Here is a 27436-nt window from a genome sequence, read left to right on the forward strand (position 1 = left end):
TATATATATATATCACGTAACTAAGATTGACAGAAAGGCTTTCAAATTGAAAGCCATAAGTAAAAAACTCAGATTTACAATAGCATCTACATTAAATTAAGTGACACTCTCAAGTCAATTCAAGCAATTTTGCTGGGTGTTATCTATGTGCCAGGAGCCAAGGAAACAAAAAGGAAAATGTCTGTTCCTGCTCTTACTTGAATTCAAAGCCTTATGAGAGAAAGAGAAAAACACAAAATATCATACAACAAGTTAATGGCTATGTTAATCCATAAAACGGAAAAAATGCTATGCTAATCCACAGAAAGGGAGAAGATATTAGCAATAAATAAAATCAAAAAAGGATTTATAAGTCAAAAATACATTTTATGTGCTCTACGAGTCAGCTTTAAAAATTAGCAAATTATGGGAGGAGGAAATTCACGGAACAAGAAACACGAATGACGAAAACAAAACAGGAAAAGATATCAATCTTACTAGTAGTCAGGAAAATGCAAATTAAACCATAATGAAATATCATTTCCTATCCACCAAACTGGCAATGCTAGATACTGTCAAGGAAATGGAGCACCAAGTACTGTCACATACATAACGAGAGAGTAAATTTGTAAATCTACTTTGCAGAGCAATTTGGCAACATCCTAGAAAAGGAGAACGTGGGTGCTCTCGATGACCCAGCAATCCCATCCCCAGGTGTATACTCTAGAGAACCCCCTGCACCTGGCCCAAGACATCATGTACATGAATATTTTATTGATGCTCTAATTAGAGGAAAACAAGAAGAAAATAATCAAAATGCCCATCAACTTAAGAATAGATAAATATATGTGATATATTTATCCAGTGAAATAGTACAAAGCAATAAAATTAATTACCTAGAATTATATATATCAACATACTTGCATCTTGGAAACATAATATTGTGAAAATAAGCAACTTATAAAAGAATAACTAACATGCTATACTTTGCGTGGTATTTTTAAAAATGCAAAACAAACTATATATAATTTTAGAAATTATATACTCTATTAGTATAAAATGCTCATGAAAATTATAAACACTAAATCTAGGATAGTAAACTTCAGGCAAGAGCGAGAATAATAAGATAGGGAAGGACAGACGAGAAGGTTCAATTAAATAGTGAAAATTCATTATGTTTCTTTGTCCTATGCAGGAACTGCTTTAAATTGCTAATTATAAGCTCAAACATGCAACAAAAATACAGGTAAAGGAGCAATTCGTTCTGCTTCAAGATAAATAACACTGAAATTAAAATGAATAAAATTATTGTGAGTCATTATGGCTATTAAAAAAATCCATCGTGAAGAAGTCAAAGTATCTTAACATTTTTTGATAAAAAATATCTTGATCCAAACGCTGATCTGAGGTTCCACTGCTTTCTGCTCCTTTGCTTGCAACTGAAACTCTGAACACAGTTGCTAATACCAAATACAAGGCTCTCCTTTTCACTGCCACCAATCAAGATCTGGGGATGCCTCACGATTACGAAGGTAGTACCTCCCCCAGGATCTTACTCCTCAAAATTAAACTGCTTGACAGCAACTCACTTCCAGGGCAAAATCTTTTCTGTGATACTAAGCACTGCTCCATCACACCAGCGGGTAGTCAGGGAGAGAGGTAGAGAGAAAGAGAGAGAGATTTCATCAGTCCATTGACTCTTCAATGCAGTGGCTAGTCAATGCAATCAACAAATATTTGTTGAGCGCTGACTGTGTTCCAGGCACTGTGGTGAGCAAATGGAGAGAGACGAATTAGACAGAATCTTTTGCTTGCAGGAAGCTCCCAGAGAGACTAGTGAATCAACGAAGGCACCACAGAGTGACACATCAGTGCCAGAGGGGACGAGGGGCGGTGGGGAGGCTGATCTGAAAAATAAAATTAAATAAACCTGAGTCTTGGGCCAGCCCCTTGGCTTAGCAGTTAAGTGCGCGCGCTCCGCTACTGGCGGCCCGGGTTCGGACCCCAGGCGCGCACCGACGCACCACTTCTCCGGCCATGCTGAGGCCGCGTCCCACATACAGCAACTAGAAGGATGTGCCACTATGACATACAACTATCTACTGGGGCTTTGGGGGGAAAAAAAAAAAGGAGGAGGATTGGCAATAGATGTTAGCTCAGAGCCGGTCTTTCTCAGCAAAAAGAGGAGGATTAACATGGATGTTAGCTCAGGGCTGATCTTTCTCCCAAAAATAAATAAATAAATAAATAAACAAACAAACAAACAAACAAACAAACCTGAGTCTTGAAGGGCACTTCAGGCAGAATCACAAAATCATGAATCTTAGAGTTGGAATATAGCTCATTTAAAACAAATTCTGGGAGGTCAGAGGGAGGAAGATCAGGGAAAGCAAGGCATAAAAGGAGGAGAATAAATATTCTCTCCCCCACAGGGGTGACTGGTGATGAGGAAGTCCTGTCCAAGAATAATTGGTCTGGCTCAAGTTAAAGAAAAAGCGTACTTTCAAAGTTTCTTCTGGTTCTTTGGGGAGCTGATACATGTATAATCTATTATATATATAAACTTTCTCAGAGAAAAATTTATACAGATATTGATAGATGATAGATGGATAGATAGAGAGAGAGAGAGATAGAGAGATAGATGATAGATAGATAGATAGATAGATAGATAGATAGATAGATAGATGGATTGATTGATTTTGATGTTAATAAAAGTGCCTAACCTGACTTGGTGTTAAAAGTCACAATATAAATATAGAAAAATATAAGTATAAAAAATTAAACAATATAAATTTTTTTGTCTGAGAAAGTCTAAGAGCTCTGGGAAAGCCGGGGTGGGGGAGAGAATTAAACAAATAATCTACCACGTGCTCTGCATGATACAGTAATGGGAATTTTCAGGTTTAGCATCTAAAGAAGGTGAGGGAAGCAAAGGTAATGGGGTGGCGGGGAACGTGAGGGCTCTAGAATGAGGAGAAGAGGGATCAAGCAGAAGTTTCGGGGAAGGGGCATTGGGTCAGGAATTACAACAGGGCAAGTGGCCAGAGGCCAAGTGAAAAGTCCCACAGCTGCTGAGGGCAGGGAAACTTCTAAGAACAGGATGTCTAGTTACGTTCTCAATATTAAGTTACCACCCATCCTGTGCTCTGCTGTGTAATCCACCTCCATTAGCTCTCTAACCTTCCGTAAAAGTCAGCTCCACACAACAGTTTTGTGTTAGTAGTATTTGGAGGAACGCAGTAAGAGGGACAACTTCTAATATGAGACTAAACAACGTGAGAAAAGGAAATGCAACAGCTGGAGGGATGGGTGAGGATCCAGGACAGGCAGAATGGGGACCAAGAGGCTATACACAGCTGAGGTTACACGCTTTTGGTGAATCTTTTACAATATTCTGGGAGCCCTGGACTTCCCACAGTACGGGGGAAGGAGAAGCAAGCCAGCTTATTTGGAAATTAGAGGTAAAGGTGACATTTCAGAGCTGAAGTGCTTTAGAATATTCAAGACATCTTAGCTGCTCTTTTTTTATATATGTATATATGTAAATCCCCAAATGTTTACAGTGGTTTTCTCTGGATAATGAGAGTATGGATGAGTATTAACATCTTTTTTTTCTGTCTTCTTTTTTCTTTTTTTGACTTATCTCTCATTTCCAAATAATATACCATAGAGCTTAGAATGAAACAACAAAAAAACAAATTTCTCATTAAAACAGAGAATAAGCTCAATCATTTGAAGCTTTTCTTGCCCTTCATGAATTTAAGAAAACATAACCCCCACAGTGAAAGCATTCTTCTCATACTTGCATTAGAAAAGGCGTTTTATCTCCTTGAGCCAAATCTCACCCAACTAGCAGCAAGGCGTGGGAGTAAGCATTCAACCAAGACAGATTCACCAAGAGGGCTTTAAGGATTGTCTTGCATTTTTAAATTTTAGTAGTACCCAATATAAAACATAGTACCCCGCAAAAACTCCATTGACTAGAACATGCTTCAGTATGCTAGTATGCTTAGTTAAACTGGAATTTCAGATAGGTTTTAATATAATTATATAATTTTTATATTATATATTATTTTTTATATTATATATTTTATATTATTATAAAAATATATATAAATATATATTTAATATAATTATGTCCCAAAATGTATTTAGGTTAAATAATTTTTTAGTATAAGTATGTCCCAAATATTTCATTCGACATACTTATACTAAGATAATATTTGTCGTTTACCTGAAATTCAAATTTAACCGGGTCTCCTGTATTTTTATTTGCTAAATCTGGCAACACTATTTCCATGCCTTGTGCCAAGACTGTACCAAGGACTAGAGAACTACTTCAACTACTTACTACCTGTATGGTATTTTATGAGCATACTTGTTTAGGAAGAAAAATAGAGAAAATAAGTTGATTACAAATCCATTTTCAAACACTCTTAACCTAATACGTGAAAGTCAGAAGTAGGTGTCTAAATGGCGGCAGCTTTGATGTTACAAAGAATCTCTGTCTGTCAGGAGCTGTAAATGGTGTCAGTTGAAACATTCCTGCCAAAATGACAGCAGGTCACGTAGGCATACAGCCTATTCAGGTCAATATTCCATTTTTCTGTTAAATTGCTGAGTGAAAATGAGAACAACCTGGACCACAGCAAAGTGAATTCCAGATATAGAAAACAGTTAATTTTGACCTGCATGTAAAGCTATTTTCTCATTAATGACAAAATGCTCCATAATCCTCAATAATAGTTTAAATAATCTAACTAGTATATGTCTGGCAAGAAAACATACGTCCTGAGCCATGTATTTTGAAGATAAATGCTCTTGATTGAGCTTCATCCATCTGCTTTTTAAAGCATTTACTTGCTTGCAAACTTTATGAATGCTGTGCCAAGATGAGTCGGTGCTCTCAGTTTTTGCAGCTATTGGTCCCGCCCTCATCATCAGTGTGCATTGATGTACAGCATTTGCCTTTTCCTAATGTTAATAAGACACACAGTCTACTATAGAGGGTGTGGTTTTAAAAGTCCCTTGCCCTTTTTAATTTCTAAGGAAAAGTTACTTTGGTATGTTTTTCAAACAAGATCACATCTAATAATTATTTTGAATATTGAAGATTTTGATATAGTCTACTTTTTGTAGATGCACCAGGAATGGTCTCAATCAGGGGTCTGCAACTAATGTTCACAGACCAATTCCAGCCTCCCACCTATTTTGGAAAATGAAGTTTTCTTGGAACACAGCTACCCTCATTCATTTACATATTGTCTTTTGCTACAACCACAGGGTTGAGTAGTTACAGCCTACGAAGCCTAAAATATTGACCATCTGGCCCTTTATACAAAAGATTTGCCATCCTCTGGTCTAAACAGACATTTACCAATAGTCAAGGGGACTGAACATTCCTCTGGGGTTGATTTGGATATATTCAGGCTAGTATGGGAGCTTTGATAATTCAGGCTTTGCACAGCAGGCAGAGACAAAGTCTAAAACACTGTCGATGTAAAAATGCCTACCAATGCAATATGAAGAGTAAGTCTGATGAGAGGGACTCTCTCCTCACTCGGTGTAATGCAAAAGCCATTCTCAGCAGATCATTCACCACAGTCCTTTGCTCCTGGTAGACATAAGAGCTTGGAAAGAGCTATCCAGTTGCTATAAGAACCAGGTCAATGATTCAGTTGGATTTCTTTCTCCTTTTATCTTTTAAAACTAAAAATCCATTAAAGTTCTAGCCACTGGCAAATCCCACCCTCACTCCCAGAAAACACTAGCCTAAATCAAGTCTAGAAACAATACCAACCAGTCCTCACGATCAGTTGGATTACTTTCATTTGAGGAATATAGGAGATGCACATTTTCCATGCAGGGCTGTTTTAGATAAAATTGCATTCAGGTTTCAATCTTGGTGGTGCCTCCAGGGTGCTATGCAAAATGTATTCTTTGAACCTTGGAAAAAGCCACCTAGAGACAATCTATCAGGCTGCTCTCAGTTTCCGGCAGAAAATCTTGCAAACGTTGGCTACAGACATGCCTCGTTTCAGAAAATGTGTGCATTACGTTGCTTTTCTATTAATTAAATTCTACTTGCAGTGCCCTAGAGAAGCTTTCCTCCAAAAACATGGTCAAGCAGCCTTTCCAAATTGTAGATCCTTTCCAAATTATAGGGAGAGCAGGGAAGGCACCAAATGTGCTCTGTTTAGGCAAAGCCCAGAGACATCAACCTGGTTTGGATTGGGAAGAGAGACACATTGTCCACAGATTGCTGATGATTGCATAGTTGGCCTGTGATTTTTAGTTAGATTTATGCTTATTTGGCATGACTTTGGGAAGGCTAATGGGGATTATAGTGAGGGACCTTAGTTTTCCCCACCCTAAGCCACCCCTTGGCACATTGATTGATTCCAAGCTCATGGGGGAGGAGAGAATGAGTGATTGCAGAGAGATAAATGCTTCTCTAGAGAGATCAAGAATGTGTCATGCTGCTGCTCACCAGGGCAGAAGGCTTTAGTAAGGCAAAAAAACAATGAAATAATTCACCCTATTACCGAAAAATACTCTTAGTTGGGATCCAAGTTAACTTCTTCCTGCCTCTTGTACCATTTGTCAACCATAAATAGAAAAAAAATGGTTCTGTCATAGTGAAATACACATGTTCAAACCTCCTCTTTCAAGTGTAGTGAAACTTGAGTGACAAATGAGAGTCTTGGGTTGGCTTTGTGGACTGACCTCTGGGGATGTTACCTGGCAGACTCTAGGGAAGAACCTGTGAGACAGCAGCTTTGGTGCTGGGCACTCAGGGTCATTGGTAAAACCACCTTGGTGACCTGGGAGACCAGGAGGCCATAAGGAATAAAAGAGGAAACAGCTCTTTGTGAGATATCTCTGAAGTGATATCATAACTTGCATCCTGACCGTGGAACCATACAAGTGGTGGTCAGAAAAAATAGTACTTACACTTTAAAAGCATTTACAGTCTAGAAGCATGTATGATGGAATCTGTAAATATTATATTTATTAACAATAATCACTAATATTTATTGAGTAAATGGTATATGCTAGGCAAGGTGGTAGGGATTTTCAACATTTACCAAACTCGTGATAGCTATCTTATTTATAACTATTGCATACTTAAAAGTTGCTTTAAAGAATTTGATTAAATTGATAAAAGTTCTGATGTGGTTATTAAAATTCAACAAACCAATCACAAATCCATCTCCACACAGTTGACAAAAATGAAAACAAATAAGCATAAATCACCTTGAATAAAAATTCAGTAAGAGGCACATAGGCATTTCTCTGATTATTATTCAGGGACTTAGGAATATGTTTTCTCAAATGAATATAGCAGCTGTGCTTTTGCAAATAAAGAAGTCAGAAGATTTGAAATTTATGAGCAAATTTAAGAATTTCTGTCTATAATAGTAACTTCCATTTATTGGCTGTTTACTGTGTACCAGGTGTTTTATGTCTAGTGTTTCCAATCCCTCACAGCCTGCAGGCTCTATATTATTTTGTAGACAAGGAAACTGATCACTTGCCCAAGGTAGCGTAACTAACAAATGACACAGTCAGGCTTCGAACTCAAGACTGATGTCCCCAAGGTTGGGCTCATTCTTTGATACCACTCTGCTTCGCCAGCTGTGTGAATGCTTTACAGTATCCAGAAGTTTCCAGTATGAACACTGGAACACAGAGACACACCCGTGAATCTACACACACTAGGCCAAACCCAGGCTACTTTCACTTAGGTACAAACCTCCTCAACCCAAGACATCAAAACTATTAATCTTTCAGGGAAGACAACTGAACTAAGATACTTGCACTGTAATCAAAAAGTATTTGTTTTCTAAAGTGAGAACATGAGAGGCAACAGAAAAAAATATATTATGGCTTCGATTTCATTTATCCTCAAGGAAAGAAAAGCAATCCCAAGTCCATTCACCTCCCAAACCAAGTCTGGAGGCTTGTGGTCATCAGCAACAGAAATCTCCCATTCCGATTCAATTCACACACCTGCAAAGCGCAGGAAGGTCCCAGAGCTGAGCACTCAGCACTGCTATAAAATCAACTACCTTTTTCCACCCTATTGCAGCAGGCACGTATAGGGAGCCATTTATCAATAGTGCCTCAAAAAAAAAAAAAAGAAAAACATAACTTTAAACTAACAAGATAACACACTTGGTGGAAATTTAGTTTTTAAAACCATTGAAAAGCATTACCTGAGAAAACATGGCTCAAAAGCAAAAGAAATGGCTGGGAGGAAAATTGACAACACAAAAGTAAACTTAGAATGATTTAGCACAGGTTAAAAATGTGAACTCATGAGTACTAGCCCATTTATTGCCAGCTTATAAAATTTTTTCGTTATAAATTATGGAAGTAATATCTGTCAGCAAGCCTGAAAATAAGAAATTAAATAGAAGTTGTAAGCGAAACTGGATGCACCTCCATTTAGTTGTGTCTCTGCTAGAGCAACTGAAAATTCACACTCTCATAAAAAGTTGAGATTCAAATTATATTAAGCATAACAGAGATTAACCGTAAATTTAGATCTGTGGCCTGGCCTCTAAGCCAGTGGTTCACAAAGTCAGCTTCTGGACCAGGAGCATGGAATCACTGGGGAATTCGTTAGAAATGCAAATTCTCAGGCCCCATCCCAGATTTGCTAAATCAGGAACTCTGGGGGTGGGGCTCAGCAATCTATGTTTCAGCAAATCTTGAGGAAATTCTAAAATTTGAGAACCACTATTCTAAGGCCCATGAACTTAGTGATCTGGTTTACAAGAATTGGTTAAAATATGTGCTTTTAGCACAGCAATTCTCAATGTACAGAAACTAGAAGTTTACTTGCAAACTACTTTGTTGTTTTTCCATAAGAATATAGTAAAATGTACTAAAATTCTCAGTCAAATCCACAAAGCCAATTTAACTCCTAAAATTAGAGCTATCATACTAAAAATACAATTTAATAGTACTGTAATGGAATGTCCATCCAGAAGAAACTATGGAAAGCTGAAAGCTGATGATACAGGGGGGTGATCGAGGGGTATGAGGAAGGGTCAACTGGCTACTGCAAAAAGGCACCCAGTCCCACTCCCACAGCCCTCTCACCCCACTGCTGGGCCAATCCCACCAGAGGAAGAGGAAGACAGAGTTTGGAAGTTAGGCAAGGTCACAGGGGAGCAGTTGTAGAGGCTGAGTTCCCTCCGGCAGGAGAAGGGAGTGAGTGATGATTGCTGCCATCGCATCTCTGATGATGTGTGACAAGGTTGAGAGAGGGATGGCAAAAATCTCCAGAGATTTCAAGGCTCTTGGTGCCCACCAGAAACTGACAAAGTCAACAGCAGCCCCCGAGGCAGAAAAAAAAAAGAAGCTTGGAAAGCATCTATTTGCATCTATGGGCTGTTGGTTTCTCAGGCATTTCTAAGCAGAGACGAATAAAATCAATCACTCAATACACTTGCACAAAATAGTTACAGAGGGAAGGAGAGCAAGGTTACTTCTGATGACAGATTCAGACAAGCCTTTGTGTCTGCTCTGCTTAAGACTTTTCAAAATGTTATCACAGTGACATCTCCATGTAAATCACAGTATGCTTCAAGCAGCAGAATCCTAGGAAACTCCGGGACACAATTACTAACTAATGGACACACCATAAGCAGTGCCTCATTTCATTGGGAATGTGGCAGAGTCTAGGTGGCCAAAACTAGTTTCATGCTGAAGCAGAAAAGACAGATGCCTAAATCATGGGATTTGAAGTTCAGTGGGAGGGGCTCTCTACTCCCAAATACAACACATGTCTCATGAGGTCAGATTTAAAAAAATATATATATGTGTGTGTGTGTGTATATATATATATATATATATACACACACACACACACATATATATATACATATGAACGTTATCTATAAGAAGTTACCTTGGGGAGTACATATGTTTATTTAATGTTTCTGCCATTCCTCAAAATATTTTTCAAATCTCTCCTAGAATTAATTTAAAAACTAATTTATAAAACAAAAAAAAACTGGTTTCACTACCTTAAAGTTATATTGTTTTTTTAAAGTCCTAAACATGTTACCTCAACTAGGCTTTTGATTCTTTCTAAAATGAAGTCTGCTATTGAAAGATAATGATTTATCATGGACTCAAAAGATTAGGACTCTGTCTACAAAGAAAATTGAGGAAGAATTGTTCCCCAGAAATTTTCTGGAATTAGAAATATCATGCAAATGTGATTATAGCCTATGGAGTGACAACTTTGATAGGGGCAGGATTCATGCATGTTTAAGGTGTCATGTTTGTTAAAACATATACCACTATTACAGCAAAGTATATAACTCTCCATAAAAGAGGACCATACAGTGCTTGAAATTCCATTATTGTAAACTTATTATTTTTGTAAACTGTTTCTCTCCCTGAAGGTCTTATTTTAGAATGCAAATACCTAGGTGAGAAGTAACACATTAAATCACGTACAATTTATAGCAGTAGTTCTTAACTCTATCCAAAGTGTTTATCTTAATTCTATCCAAGAGGTCAATGGATAGAATTCAAGGGATTCATCATGGGGAAAATAGTACACTTTATTTTCATTAATCTCTAAGTAAAATTTAACATTTCCTTCAATTATGAGTGTAATCAATCAACCACTATAGAATTAGCACTATCTGCAACTTTGATACATATAAAAATCATAGATATTTTTATATCATGTTACAAGAGTTGCAGATATAGCAAAATATCACTGATCACTACTTTGAAACTATAGTTATTAGACCTATCTCCAAATCTTGATATTTAATGAATGAAGAAGTACATATTACTATGTCACAGTTTTTAAAAATATTTTGATGCCTATATTTCAATATACATGGTTTCCTTGATTGTATGCATTTTATAGTATGCATGTAAAAACAATATGCTAAGAAGGGGACCATCAGCTTCCTCAAACTGAGAAAAGGGTGCATGGCTCAAAAAAGGTTAAGAATCCCTACCTTACGTAATGAGTTCATTTATTATACTTATCTTCCCTTTGAACAGGACAGCAAAAGAGTACAGGATACCATAGTAGCTGTGAAAAGGGTTCCTCAAGGTTAGAAGGCAAATTTTGCATGCAATAAACTGACATGCCCTGCATTTTCCAGAAACAAAGCAGCAACGTGGTCCTAGAGGTAAAACACATAAGCTGTCAGCTTGGAAATCATTAGCTGGATGTATTTCCTATGTCTCTTGACCAAAACATTAGCAGAGAATTTCTGCTTAAAGCAATCTAGTTTAACAATTTACCATTATCTAGATATCAACTGCGGAGGAGGTGAGGAAGAAAGAAACGGAAAATCTGACATTATATCAAGCTGAGCTAGTCCCAGCATGATACTAAGTAACTGAGAAAATTGAAGGAGAAACAACAAAAATAATGAACGAGGCAGGGAGACTGACTTGTGGGATAAGTTGGAGAGCAGTCTCTTGGTCAAACAGTAACGCAGCCGTGCGTAGGGGTCAGGAGTGGCCCACCCCCTAACGCTTAAGACTCGAAAGTGAAAACAATCATTTGGTGTGGTTTACCTCCAAAAGGAACAAAGAGGGGGAAAACATGGGACAAAATGAGGACTATATAGCGGACACATTGTGACAGAGATAAAAAACACTTAGCAAAAAAAGATTGTTGAGTAACCCTAAACGTTGAACTCAACCACTCCGTATTCTGCCGGTACTTCTTCACAATAACTTTCCAAAGAATTGTATTGATGAAACGTTACAGTACCAAAGAGAAATAAGATACAGTTTGAGCTTGCTTTGTGGTTCAGTCTATTATGCTTGAAATAAAAATACAGCTGATTTGAGTCTATTTTAAAAAGACATATTTTCTGAAATTTTTTAGTATTGTAATTAATTTTGAAATAAGAAGCATTATTTTCATTGTCAGGTAATTGTAAACCTGAACATGTATATGTGAATATATTTATTCTATTTGTTATCTGTAAACATCCCAATGAGAAAGATTAATCCACTAAATCGGAAAGGAAAGATAACGTTCACTGAATAATCTCGAAATTATCTTAAGAAGAAACAAATGTATCTCCTAGTTCTAATAAGTAAATAAATAAAATGGTGGAAAAAATAAAATAAGTGACATTGCCACCTCTGGGCTGCAGACGTGGAGACTGAGTGAGAATTTTGGGGTACTTGGAATACCTTTGAAACTGAAGGTGTGTTCCTATATTAGTCAAGGCAATCAACACTAGCTAGGGTAACAAACGCCCCCAAAATATCTGTAGGTTATGGTAGGAATGTAGAGGACATCTGTAATCTTGTCCTCTCCTCTAGGATGTTTTGCCACCTCCAACTCCTACTTCCACCTTGACTACTCTGAGAGTTGACATGGTTCTTCATGGTCCCTCCACCTAGCAACGGACTAGTCAGCCCACACCTGAGCCAGAGGAGGTTAATCACAGAAATAGATAGTGGAGGACAGTGGGAGCTCTGGAAAAGGACAGACTTGAAAGCAAATCCTGGGTCCAAAACCTGGCTGTGAGATTTACTAGCTGGTGAATTTAGGCAAGTCACCCAACTCTTTAAGCCTCAATTATATCATGTATCGAATAAAAATTATAATAATTCTCATCTCATAGAGTTGTTGTGAGAAACAAAGTTAAAAATTCATTTAAAGTGTTTAAGATTGCTTCTGATGGAAAGATTGCATTAATTATTTCATTAGACCATGTTCAGTATTAATATCTGACCTAAGCCAGACCAACAAGAATTTTCTTCCGGATTTTTTTTTTTTTAATTTTTTTCTTTGGTAAGGGAAATTGGCCATGAGCTAACATCTGTTGCCAATCTTTGTCTTTTTGCTGAGGAAGATTGGCCTCGAGCTAACATCTGTGCCCATCTTCCTCTATTTTGTATGTGGGATGCTGCCACAGCATGGGTTGATGAGTGGTGCATAGGTCTGTGCCCAGGATCCAAACCCATGAACCTCGAGCCGCTGAAGTGAAACACACGAACTTAACCACTACACCAACAGGCCGGCCCCCAATTCTTCTGGATTTTTTTAATTGGTGAGTGGATTGTTGAGACTCATCCTCCACTTGGATGGCGGAGTTTTAAGACATAAAACTCAGGAGTCACTGGTGACCTGTTTCCAGCCACACAGCAACCTCCATCTGCAGTGTGAAAGAAAGAAGGTGACAGGAAGAAAGAACCAGAGATGAGAGTCCAAGGAACAACCTGGCTGCTGTAGATCCCAGCTTCAAACATCCCCGGGGGCCTGTGCATCCCAATTTCAGCTGAGATCTGCATTTTCAACCTTGGCTTGGATCCGTGAGTCAACAAACATTGTTTTGGCTTAAATTATATATTGATGTTTGCTTCCTCTCACTTACACCAGTCTTGATTACTATAGTGAAGATGTTTGAGGTTTGGTAGCATCCCGATTTCCTCTGTCTCTGCCTACAATGTTCAAGGCATAGGCTATGTGCAGGACAGCTTTTCACTTTGTGACATGAATACTAAAGGACTGAATTCACTTCAGGCAATTAGCCCTTGAACCTAAGAGAATCTCAAAACGTTGATTGTGTGTTTAGAAGAGAACGGTAAAATTTAGCCTTAACTTGGAAAAAATGATCACATCTAACTCTAGAAGGTGAGTCGGAATGAGCTAATGATTTTAAAGAAAGAAACTTTTATGTCTATATGTAAAGAATCTGCTACTTTAAGAAATCTGAAGAAGCAGTTGAAGGTTAATTAGGTATGGTTCTAAAAGAAAGAATTAAAGTGCCTATTTCAGATTTTCCTGTTTGTTTTATTTCTGAACTAACTGTGTATTTTATTAAACCTGCTGGGCATTTAATGTAATGACAACTCTCAAACAGTATGTCAAAGTCAATTTCTTTCTTCTTTTTATCAATTTCAGTATATTTGATTAATTCAGCTACAAATACATACTATATATTGAATTAATCTTAGTGTCCTGCTGAAGATCAAATGCCAACTCATGAAATTTAAAATACATGAGTGGTTCTCCCATTAATCTCAACCTCCCTCTTCCCCAGAAGAGATTATGCCTCGATAAATAAATGCCTTTGGTAAATTACAGTGTGTTTGCTTTCCACAAGGATGTTGGAATTTGATAAGGTTTACTAAATATTCTCATGTGTCAATGCCGCAGATAAAGGCAGAAAAGCTTCCGTAATCAAAATGGAGATGAAAATGGAATTTTTTTCCGCTGGATATCACCCATGTCGGATATTTAGGTCTAAGATAAATCACCACATCATCAAAGTAATCTCTTTCTCCATTTAACTATCACATTATTTTTTGGATGAGAAATCTCTTTCTAATTAGTATTATATTTATTTGTTATCATGTGTTATATCCCTTACTTGACTATAAAGTCATTGATGGTCACAGCACCTGAGTCAGTGCTTTGGACATAGAAGAGGCTCCACAAGTGTTCGCTGATGTAACAAATCGCCTGCAAAACCAATATATTTCTCATTAAATTATAATAATATAATGCTGGGAGAAACATCTATTGCCTTCCCTTAGTTAGTAACTATATAAACTCTGCTTAAACTGGCCTCCCTAAGTAAGAAAATTTTGCACTCTGTTATATGGTGTGACCAAAATACCAGAGAAAGTTCTTTTGCCTCCAAATATTCAGAAGATTGTGCATATGTGTGCACACACATACACACTTACACTGCTTAAAATTTCTTTCTGAAATGAGAAAAGAAACGGCCATCAGTCATCCATACATCAACTTGAGTTAGTCAAATTATTTATTTCCTAAAACCTCAGGAATTAGGATAATGGGGGTTTATGAGCCAAGTATATTGCACACATTTAATGCTGATAGAAACAGAAATTTGCTTATTACTCTTTTAGAAGGATACCTGCTTATGTTTGTGCACGTGTATGCTGATACATAAAAATGTTTATGTCTTTGACCTGCTAATCCAACTTTTGGAATTTGTTCTAAGTAAATAATATGAAAATGAAAAGAAAAAGTGAGCAAAGACATTTATAACAGCATTTTAAGAGGAAAACATAAAAACAACCCAAATAGTCAATAATAGGAAAATTGTTGGAGATTTTTATAGAAATTTAATGACTGACTATATAGCTAAGATAAACATAGGAAGGATATAGAAAATGATGCTAAGTGGAGAAAATAAAATACAAAATTTTCTATACCTTTGGTTACAACTACATATGATTTCATTTGCATCAAAACTGGAAGAGATCATCAAAAAAAGATTACATATACAGTTATCTGAGTCAGAAATTCATTTTACTACCATTGAAAAGATTACTTAAATAAGTAAAAACTATTAAATCTGCGAAAAGTTTGAGATGAGGCCAAGGAGGAGTGAATAAAATTTATATTGACTAGGTAAATCAGAGGTGGCCTGGACTGGATGTTCCAAGAAGGGTTTGGGCAGCCCATGGTGGGAATAGCTGGAAACCCAGGAAAATTGAGGGCACCAAAATCCAACCCAACTATTTCAAATGCCGTCTAAGATTGAGCTGCCTGAATCATCCCAGATTTCATAACCTCACTTAGCATAATCATAAATCTCACTGGTATATTCTTCCTTATAGTTTCTCTAATACCTTTATGCTACAGTTTAAGACTTTTGTGATTGCTTTTCCCTGAGAAGAAATAATGATTCAGTTAGCATTCATCTTTGATGCAATTCCGTTTATATATTTATAGCTATCTTTGAATATTCATCTATATCCTCTTTAAAGGAATAAAAGAACTCTATCCTTGAATCTTTTTAACTAGAGGTAACTTTGATTTGATAAGAAATGATTCTTTATAATTTAGTCCCAATAACAATAGCAAACACACAATGAGTATTTATCAGGCACCATTCTGGGTGTTTAGCATGGATCAATCTATTTTAGCCACACAACAATCATACGATGTTGGTACATTTATATTCTTCAGATAAAGAAACCAGGGGGCAGAGAGATTCATCGTCCAATATTTTACAACTAGGACGCAGAACTAGGCTTTTAAGCAGAACTAGGATTTACACACCAACCCCCTAAATGAAGAGTCACCCAATCACTTTCAATACTACCTCTCTTTAGCCATTAAATCCCTCCTGTTAAAAACCATGAGTCTCAGCAACATGGAAAAACTATATTAAGGGCGATCCCCCGATAGGCAGCTGCTTGCCAATTCCAGATTCTCCCAAACCTGAACTCAGAAGTCATTACAGTACAGTGTATATACACAGTTAAATTCCCTGATGCTTCAAAAATTATCAGTTGCTGAAGATGAGTTATTTGGTTTAGTGTAAATTAACTCCTTTGTCACTGGTGTTCCTGAATCTCCTTCTCCATCCCAGATTCCTCTTTTTTTGTTTGTTTGGTTTTTTTGTTTTTTTGTTTTGTTTTGTTTTTGTGAGGAAGATCAGCCCTGAGATAACATCCATGCCAATCCTCCTCTTCTTTTTTTTTTCCCAAAGCCCCAGTAGATGGTTGTACGTCATAGTTGCACATCCTTCCAGCTGCTGTATGTGGGACGCGGCATCAGCATGGCCGGAGCAGCGGTGCGTCGGTGCGCGCCCGGGATCCGAACCCGGGCCGCCAGTAGCAGAGCATGCGCACTTAACTGCTGAGCCACGGGGCCAGGCCCCCAGATTCCTCTTTATAGTTCCAAAAAGCTACAAGCTGACCTTAACTCACACAAGGGGAGAAATGTTTACCTTTTAGTTACCAAAGTTTGAGAGGCTTCTGAAAGAGACTTTGATTCTCAAGGTTCTTGTATCACACACTCTTCCTTATTGTGCTGATAAATTAAATACCCATATCGTATCGGGCATTGATGGTGCTGAGGAACAGGTTGAACAGGGACAAACCTCCAGATTGCTATATTTTAGCCATCAGCAGCTAGTGACCAGATACGATGAAAATCTTCAAACTTCTAATGCTCCTTTTCCCAGAATTGAATAAATTTAATCACATGCCCTGGACTACAAATAAATGTGTACCTTGTTGTTAACTCTTGAACCTGGGGATTGGTTGGGGCTAAACACACAAAAATAGATGAGTCAAAATGAGGTGGGGTCCACCATAGTTTCTCAGTTATTTTTATGATTTTTTCTATTCTTTTAAGTCAAAATTATTCCCATGCATCTGAGTTATTTCCAAAGTAAAGCCGACAGTTTTTAGTAGTCAGAAAATCAGAACTCTTCAGTACTATAACCTCAAACAGGGGAGGTCCAAACAAGCGACAATTTCTAAAGTAGATTTACCTTGTTTCCAATGAAACACTAATTGGAAGTTCTTGATAAAACAAATTATTTAATTTAAACCTATCAATGTCTTTTCTAACTCTTTGATGTACCAATTAAGTTCAGCATAGAATTCTAAAAGCACACAATGGATTCTCTAAATATAAATATGTCCCTTGGGCAACAAAATTTGGAACACGATTTTCATTCTACATACTAAGAAAACACACACACACCACTGCCCTACCCCTGTCTCCCCCTGCCCATCCAATTGTGTCTATTTTTTAAAAGTTTAGACTTTTTAGGGTGAATCTATGTTGGGCAAATTTGCTTACCACAACAACATTTGACTATATAAAGCCAAATGGTTTAAACTGCTTAATATCTACTTGCTGTACATTTATACCTAAATGATGGGCAGGAAAATTAATCATATTTTTTATGATCAGCACACCATCATTAAATACGCCATAGTCATAATATCTTTATCATATGCAAAATATTTCTTATAAACATTACAAAATAAACTTCAAATGTAATTTTTTCTCCAACTAATTTTTAAAAGTGCACATACCCACACACACACGTACACACATTGACGCACAGAGTATTAGGGGTTCTCAGGTTAAAAGAGAAACTAAGTGATGGGGATAGGGTGGGGGAACTGAGGCATCAAGGAAGAAGAAAAAGGCTTCACATTTTGACTCATTTTAACTCTGGCTTTGAACATTCATTTATTCACTCAACAAATATCTATTGAACACCCACTAGGTAGCAGGCAAAAGACTTTATATCTGTTCAAAAATATATAAAGAGGTTATTTTAAACTTGATTTTTTTCGTATTTTCATTTGTTTTCCAATGACCATGGATAATTTTCTTTATTATTTTGTCCACTTTAAAAAATTGAGAAACACATATTAAAGTTAGGCCAAGACTGACAAAGACTTAGAGCAGAATTCTGTGGAAGGATGAGTAAGCACCACTTCAGTCCTTCCCATTCCTCACCTCACTCTTCTTTCCCCTTCATCCTACAACACTCCTGGGGACAGAAAATGAAAGGGCTTCTGCTTTCAGGAAAAGATTTACAAATCAGATGACAGTAAAGCCTTCAGAAAGGTGAGCAGTTGGAGCCTAGCCTAGACCACAGATCGTCTTAAAGTCTAAAGCAGTTTGACTTAATCATGGAGGAGAACCATAAAGTTTTTAAATAAGGAAATAGCCTGCTGTATTGTAAAGGTGCTGTCAGGGCTATTGACCTGGCTGTGACAGGTGGAACGGAGAGAGAGACTTGCAAAGTCCTTTAAGATATTAGCTGTGGAGAAGAGATGGATTGAATTCAAACAACATTTTACAGAAAGCTTTGTCAGAACTTGACTATAGAAGGGAGGAAGGGGTAGGAAAAAGGGAAAAGTGAACATTGTGGACGGGATAATGAGGGTGTCATTAATAGAAAAAGAGAGTCTGGAAGAACAGCTTGTTGGGGAGGACTAAGACATCAGGATAGCGTTTGGATTAGCAGTAAGGAACACTACAAAAAAGTCTACATAGGTCTAATACTGAAAGTAATTTGTTCTCGCTTTGGTTCGTTTGCCGCTGTCATTCAGATGGGGAAGGACCGGGATTTATGTCTCCATATGCTATTACCTTTGTGATCACAAAGGTGTCTAATGTAAAATTAGGTCAGCTGGAAAAGATTTCAGAAATCTCCTAAAATGAAATTTTTCAACATGTAGAGCGAAAATAAGTACGTTTCAAAGCAAAGATTTTTAAAAGGCAGTGGTTTAAAAAATACATATAACCAACTTGAGAAAGTAATGGGATTGTCACAAATCCCTAGGCAATCCTTGTGCTATAACTCGACGAGGACTTCTACACTGACCCTCCCTTTCTCTTCCCACCCTTGCTAAGATTTTCCTGTTTAGCCCTGTAACACTCTGACTGCTTGTCTTTCTTCATTCACACCCACGTTGTTAACATCATTATAATGCAATTTGCATTCATTTTTTACACTAATTCCCCAGCGTAAACTCCCTGAGGGCAGGGATGATATCTTCTTCATTTTTATAGCCTGATACTAGCACAGTGTTTAATACATAAAAGGTCTCATTTATTCGATGTCATTTAATTCAATTTGTATGTTTTTTTGTGGGTTTATTTGGTGAGGAAGATTGGCCCTGGGATAACATCTATTGCCAATCTCTCTCTTTTTGCTTGGGGAAGATTGTCGTTGAGCTAACATCTGTGCAAATCCTCCTCTATTTTGTATATGGGACACCGCCACAGAATGGCTTGATGAACAGTGTGTAGGTCTGCGCCCAGGATCTGAACCTGCAAACCCCAGGCCGCCGAAGCAGAGATCATGAACTTAACCACTATGCCACTGGGCCATCCCCAATAATTTGTATGTTTTATTCCTGGAATTACATAAATTCTTCAAAGGTAGTGGCCTGGTGCCCAGGATAAAGCCTTGGGCACAGTGGAATAATAGTGACAGTGGTTACTTTCTTATTTTGTCAACTTTACATTTAGGAAAGAACATATACTAACACACCACCACATTGACCTCCAAGGCAACCCGGTAAGCCAAGGTTTTATTCCTATTTGTGGAAAAGGGAATAAGCTCACATTTTAAGTAGTCAACTCATAACTACACAGCTGGCAGGTACAGTCTAGAACTCAGCTCTCTCCTGATACAGGTTTGTCCACTGCTTATCTGGTCCTTGTCCTCATGACAAGGAACTCAGTTAACTGAACCATCTCCATTTTCTTGCCTCCATCTTCTTCCTGAACCAGCTGTTTTTCTCCTAATACAATGAGATGCAAAACAAAAGCAAGTCAGGGATATCGCTTAGATGAGCGAAATTAGCAAATTGTAAGTGACTGCTTCCGGTGCCCCCAGACACTTCTCCCAGATGTCTTAGCCCCTTTGGATCTTTTGTTAGCTTCCCACCATTATATGCATCAACTATGGCTAGAATTGTGAAACACAAGCCAGATTTAAAATTCTTTATCCAAAGAATTGATACAAGTCTAAATCTCAGTCTTTGTCCCTAGTGAACATCCCCTAGATCTCTCTCCTCTATTCGTCCCCATATGATTTCCTCCCCAGGGCATTGTTGCTAAATATGCATTGGTTTGTGTGTCTTCTTTCTCTACCAAATACATGTATATTTTTTCTCTATTTGTCTGTTTTCTATCCCCATACTGTGATTGATTCCCCTTCTTTCCTGTTTTCTCTCTTTTCTAACTCCCTTCCTGCTAATTTATTGTACTTACTAAATACTTTTTTTCTCTCTATTCTCTTTTGCAGCTATCTTGTTCCAAAAATAAGAAATTAGAATTGGTACTTATAATAACGCTGGACTAAAGTACTGCCCTTGATAATAAAAATGTTTCCAACCCCCATTCCATAGATTTTATTTCCATCTAAGATATATAGAAAAGACCTTAGGAAGATGGGACATAGGAGGATACTGAACTCTCCTCCTTCTACAGACACAACAAACCTACAACAACCTGTGGAACAATTTCCTCTGAGAGAGATCTGGAAACTGGATGCAAAGAACTTCCACAGCAAGGGACAACGCAGGGCAGGGGGAAGAGGCAGAGATACAGCCCCGTTAAGGAAAAAAAACACATCCTAACCATGGTGTTTCATGGTTGAGAGCCATATCAGAGATATGGAGCTTTTCCCAGAGGAGCGGGGGATTCAAGCTCCATATTAGGCACCCCCTTAGATCCAGCACAAGAGAGATGAGATTCCATAGTACCTGGCTTTGAAAACCGACAGGGAATACACCCAGGAAAACTATAGAAATTTAGGGAAAGGAAAAAAACCTGATCTTAAAGGGCCCACACACAGACTAAACCTGGAAACCAGCTCAAAACCAGCAAATAGAAAAATGCACAGTCCATTGGTAAAACACACTCACTTACTAAGCTCAGAGAGCATCCCGGAGAGGCAGGAGGAGGCTGGACTAACACTTCAGGGACTGAGACACTGGCAGCAGCCATTATTGTGACCTAGTTCAGCTGTGCTGATACAGACGTTGGAAGGAACCATTGGAATTCTTCCTCCAGCCTGTTAGTGCAGGGGCACGCCCTGCAATTGAGCAATCGAGCACAGCCATGTAGCAGGCAGCCCACCCCAGGGACTGGCCCCACCCTCCAGCCAGCACCCAGCTGACTTGCAACACTGGGCCTCACAAACAGCCACACAGGGGATCTACCCTGCCTACCCGTGCCTGAAACAGTTGTGCACTGCCGGCCCTGGGGCCTGCCCTGCCCATCAGCACACCTGAGGCAATGTGCACCAGAGGGACACATAGCCAGTTCACACTAGAGGTCAGCCCCACCCAAGGGTGAGCTGGCAACAGCCACACGCAGGGCAGCTAGCCTCACCAGAAGTCTGCCCTCCCCACCAGTATATCCGAGGCAGCTCAGCACCTCAGGGCCATGCAGCCAGACACACCTGTTGCCTGCTGCAGGTATGTGCACCCCTGGGCCTATCAACCAGACACACTGGGGCCCTGACATGCTCAGAAGCAAAATTGCAGTAGTAGTGTGTGCCACCAGCCCTTGTAGCCAGTCATGCCAAGGGTTTGCCCCACCTAGTGACATGCCTGTAGAAGCCCCATGTGGCTGGGCCTCACAACCAGCTGGTGTGCGGGCCAGCCCAGATGACCTGCACAGCCTCAACAAAAGCAGCCCCACTACAACAGAAGGGCAGATGCAGCCCACACAGGGACACCCCTGGAGCATTTGAAATGGGTGATGAGAGGGAAACCCCCTGCTGGGTCCCCTAAGACATCTCCTCATAAGCCCACATTTCTAAGATCAGGAGACATAGTCGATCCACCTCCTACATAGAAATAAGCACAGAGAAGTAGGTGAAATGAGGAGACAAAGGAATACATTCCAATAAGGGAAGAGGACAAACCCTTAGAAAAAAGAACTAAACACAAAACAGAGATAAACAATCTATCTGATAAAGAGTACAAACTAATAGTCATAAGGATGCTTACTGATCTGGGGAGAAGAATAGATGAACACAGTGAGAACTTCAACAAAGAACTGGAAAATATAAAAAAGAACCAACCAGAATTTAAGAATGCAATAATGGAAATGAAAAATTCACCAGAGGGAATCAAAAGTAGGACAGATGACACAGAATAACAGATCAGCAATCTGGATGAAAGAGTAGAGGAAATCACCCAAGCTGAGCAGAGAAAAGATAAAAGAATTAAAAAGAACAAGGACAGTCTAAGGGACCTCTGGGACAATGTCAAGCATACTAACATCAATGTTATATGTGTCCCAGAAGGAGACAAGAGAGACAAAGGGGCAGAGAACTTATTTGAAGGAATAATAGCTGAAAACTTCCCTAATTTGGGGAAGGAAATTGACATGCAGGTACAGGAAGCACAGAGACAAGATGAACCTAAAGAGGCCCACACCAAAACAAATTATAATAAAAATGTCAAGAATTAAACGTAAAGAGAGAATCCTAAAAGATGCAAGAGAAAAGCAACAAGTTACATAAAAAGGAAATCCCATTGGGCTATCAGCTGACTTCTCAGCAGAAACTTCACAGGCTAGAAGGGAGTGGCATGATACACTCAAAGTGCTAAAAGGAAAAACTCTACAACCAAGAATACTGTACCCAGCAAGGTTATCATTCAGAATGGAAGGGAAGATAAAGAGTTTCCCGAACAAGCAAAAACTAAGGAGTTCAACACCACTAAACTGGCCTTAGAAGAAATGTAAAAGGGACTTATTTAAGTGGAAAAGGAAAGGCCACAAAGAGGAATAAGAAAACTATCAAAGAAAAAATATCACTGGTAAAGGCAAATATATAGGAAAAGTAGTGTATCATCATGCATAAAGCTAGTATGGAGGTCAAAGAACAAAAGTGCTAAAATCCTCTATATCTATGATAATAAGTTAAAGGATACACAAAAATAAAAGAGGTAAAATATGATATCAAAAACATAAAATGTGAGGGGGGAGAAAAAGTGTAGGGCTTTTAGTAAGAGGTCAAACATAAGAGACCATCAAGTTAATATAGATTGCTATTTACATAGGTGTTTATATGTGAACCTCATGGCAATCACAAACCAAAAACCTATAGTAAATACACAAAAAAATAAAGAGAAATGAAGCCAAACATAAAACTAAAGAAAACCTTCAAATCACAAGGGAAGAGAGCAAGAGAGGAAGAAAGGAACAGAGAAGCACTACAAAAACATCCAGTAAAAAGTAACAAAATGGCAATAAGTACATACTTATCAATCGTTATTTTAAATGTCAATGGAATAAATGCTCCAATCAAAAGACATAGAGTGGCTGAATGGACTAAAACACAAGACCCAGATATATGCTGCCTACAAGAGACACACTTCAGACCTAAAGGAACAAACAACTTAAAGTGAAAGGATGGAAAAAGATACTCCATGCAAAGGGAAACAAAAAGAAAGTTGGGGTAGCAATACTTATATCAGACAAAATAGACTTTAAAACAAAAACTGTAACAAGAAACAAAAGGGCATTACATAGTGATAAAGGGAACAATCTAACAAGAAGACATAACACTTATAAATATCTATGTGCCCAAGATAGGAGCACCTAAATATATAAAACAAATACTAAGAGACATAAGGAGAAATTGACAGTAACACAATGTTAGTAGGGATCTTTAACACTCCACTTTTACATCAATGGATAGATCATCTAGACAGAAGATCAATAAGGAAACATTGGCCTTAAATGACACATTAGACCAGATGGACTTAATAGATATATACAAAACATTCCATCCAAAAACTGAAGAATACACATTCCTTTCAAATTCACAGGGAACATTCTCCAGGATAGATCACATATTAGGCCACAAAACAAGTCTCAATAAATTTAAGAAGATTGAAATAATATCAAGCATATTTTCCAACCACAACAGTCTGAAACTAGAAGTCAACTACAAGAAGAAAACTGGAGAAGTTACAAACATGAGGAGAATAAACAAAATGCTATTGAACAATTATTGGGTCAATGAAGAAATCAAAGGAGAAATAAAAAATATCTTGAGACAAATGAAAATGAAAATACGACATACCAAAATTTAAGGGATACAGCAAAAGTAGTGTTAAGAGGGAAGTTTATAGCAATACAGCCATACCTCAAAAAACAAGAAGAAAATCTCCAATAAACAATCTAACAATACACCTAAAGGAACCATAAAAAGAAGAACAAATGAAACTTAAAGTCAGTAGAAAGAAGGAAGTAATAAAAAATCGGAGTGGAAATAAATGAAATAGACACTAAAAAGGCAATAGAAAAGATCAATGAAACTAAGATCTAGTTCTGTGAAAAGATAAATAAAATTGACAAAACTTTAGCTAGCCTCACCAAGAAAAAAGGAGAGAAGTCTCAAGTAAATAAAATCAGAAATAAAAGAGGAGAAATTACAACAGATATCACAGAAATACATAGGATTATAAGAGGATACTATGAAAAGCCATATGCCAAAAAATTGGATAATCTAGAAGGAATAAATCCTTAGAATTATACAACCTTCCAAAACCGAATCAAGAAGAAATAATCTGAATAGACTAATCACTAGTAAGGAGATTGAAATAGTAATCAAAAACCTCCCCAAAAAACAAATGTCCATGACCAGATGGCTTCCCTGATGAATTCTGTCAAACTCTCAAAGAAGATTTAATAGCTATCCTTCTCAAACTCTTCCAAAAAATTGAATAGTTGGGGATGCTCCCTAACTCATTCTATGGGGCCAACATTATCCTGATACCAAAACCAGACAAAGACAACACAAAAAAAGGAAAATCACAAGCCAATGTCGCTGATGAACATAGATGCAGAAGTCCTTTACAAAATATTAGCAAATCAAATACCATACATTAAAAAGATCATACACCAGGATCAAGTGGGATTTATTCCAGGGATGCGATAATGGCTCAACATCCACAAATCAATCAACGTGATACACCACATTAAGAAAATGAAGAATAAAAATCACATGATCATCTCAGTAGATGCAGAGACAGCATTCAACATGATACAGCATCCATTTATGGAAAAAACTCTGAATCAAATGGGTATAGAAGGAAAGTATCTCAACATAATAAAGGCCTTATATGACAAATTCACAGCTAACATCATAATCAATGGTGAAAAACTGAAAGCCATCCCTCTGAGAACAGGAAAAAGAAAAGGATGCCCACTTTCCTCACTTTTATTTAACAGTATTGGAAGCCCTAGCCAAAGCAATTAGGCAAGAAAAAGAAATAAAAGGACTCCAAATTAGAAAAGAAGAATTGAAAATGTCACTATTTGCAGATGACATGATTTTATATATAGAAAACCCTAAACAACCCACCAAAAACTATTGTAAATAATAAACAAATACAGTAAAGTTGCAGGGTACAAAATCAACATACAAAACGCAGCAGCAATTCTATACAGTAACAGTGAAACAGCAGAAAGAGAAATCAAGAATACAATCCCATTTATAATCGTAACGAAAAGAATAAAATACCCAGGAATAAATTTAACCAAAGAGGTGAAAGACCTATACACTGAAAACTGTAAAACGTTGTTGAAAGAAATCAAAGACATAAAGAAATGGAAAGATATTCCATGTTCGTGGATTGGAAGAATTAACATAGTTAAAATATCCATACTTCCTAAAGCAATCTACAGATTCAGTGTAATCTCTATCAAAGTCTCAATGACATTTTTCATGGAAATAGAACAAAGAATTCTAAAATTTATTGTGGAACAACAAAAGACCCCAAATAGCAAAAGCAATCCTGAGAAATAAGAACAAATCTGGAGGTATCAGACTCCCTGATTTCAAAATGTACTACAAAGCTATAGTAATCAAAACAGCATGGTACTGGCTGAAAACACACACCAAGGGAACAGAATTGAGAGCCCAGAAATAAATCTACACATTTATGAACAGCTAATTTTTGACAAAGGGGCCAAGAACATATAGTGGAGAAGTGAAATTCTCTTCAATAAATGGTGTTGGAAAACTGGACAGTCACATGCAAAAGAATGAAAGTAGACCATTATCTTATATCGCACACAAAAATTATTTCAAAATAGATGAAAACTGAAGGTAAGACCTTAAACCATAAAACTGCTAGAAGAAAACATTGGCAGTATGCTCTTTGACATCGGTCTTAGCAGTATCTTTTTGAATATCATGTCTCCTCATGCAAGGGAAATGAAAGAAAAAATAAACAAATGGGACTACATCAAACTGAAAATCTTCTGCACAGCAAAGGAAACCATCAATAAAACAAAAAGACAAACTAACAGTTGGGAAAATATATTTGCAAATCATATATCCAAAAAGGGGTCAATATCCAAAATATATAAAGAATTCATACAAATCAACAACAAAAAAACAAACAATCCAATTTAAAAAATGGTCAGAGGATCTGAAAAGACATTTTTCCAAAGGGGATATACAGATGGCCAACTGGCACATGAAAAAATGTTCAACATAACTAATTATTAGCTAAATGCAAATAAAAACTACAATGAAATATCATCTCATGCCTGTCAGAATGGCTATTATTAAAAAGACAAGAAATAAAAAGTGTTGGAGATGATGTGGAGAAAAGGGAACACTTATACACTGCTGGTGGAAATGTAAATTCGTGCAGCCACAATGGAAAACAGTATGGAGGTTCATCAAAAAATTAAAAATAGAACTACCATATGATCCAGCTATTGCATTTCTGGGTATTTATCCAAAGAACACGAAAATACTAATTCAAAAAGATACGTGCACCCTTATGTTTATTGCAGCGTTATTCACAACAGCCAAAATTTGGAAACAACCTAAGTGCCTATCAATGGAAGAATGGATAAAGATGATGAAATACTGCAATGAAATACTACTCAGCCATAAAAAAGATGAAACCTTGCCATTTGCAACAACATGGATGGACCTTGAGGGTATTAGGCAACAACATGGATGGACCTTGAGGGTATTAGGCTAAGTGAAATAAGTCAGGCAGAGAAAGACAAACACTGTATAATTATACTCATATGTGGAAGATTAAAAACAACAACAGAAACAAACAAACACATAGACAGAAAGAATAGGTTGGTGGTTGCCAGAGGGAAAGAGGGGTGGGGAGGAGGGTAAATGGGGTAAAGAGGCAC

Source organism: Diceros bicornis, chromosome 14 (genome assembly GCF_020826845.1).
Source record: "Diceros bicornis minor isolate mBicDic1 chromosome 14, mDicBic1.mat.cur, whole genome shotgun sequence".
NCBI lineage: Eukaryota > Metazoa > Chordata > Mammalia > Perissodactyla > Rhinocerotidae > Diceros > Diceros bicornis.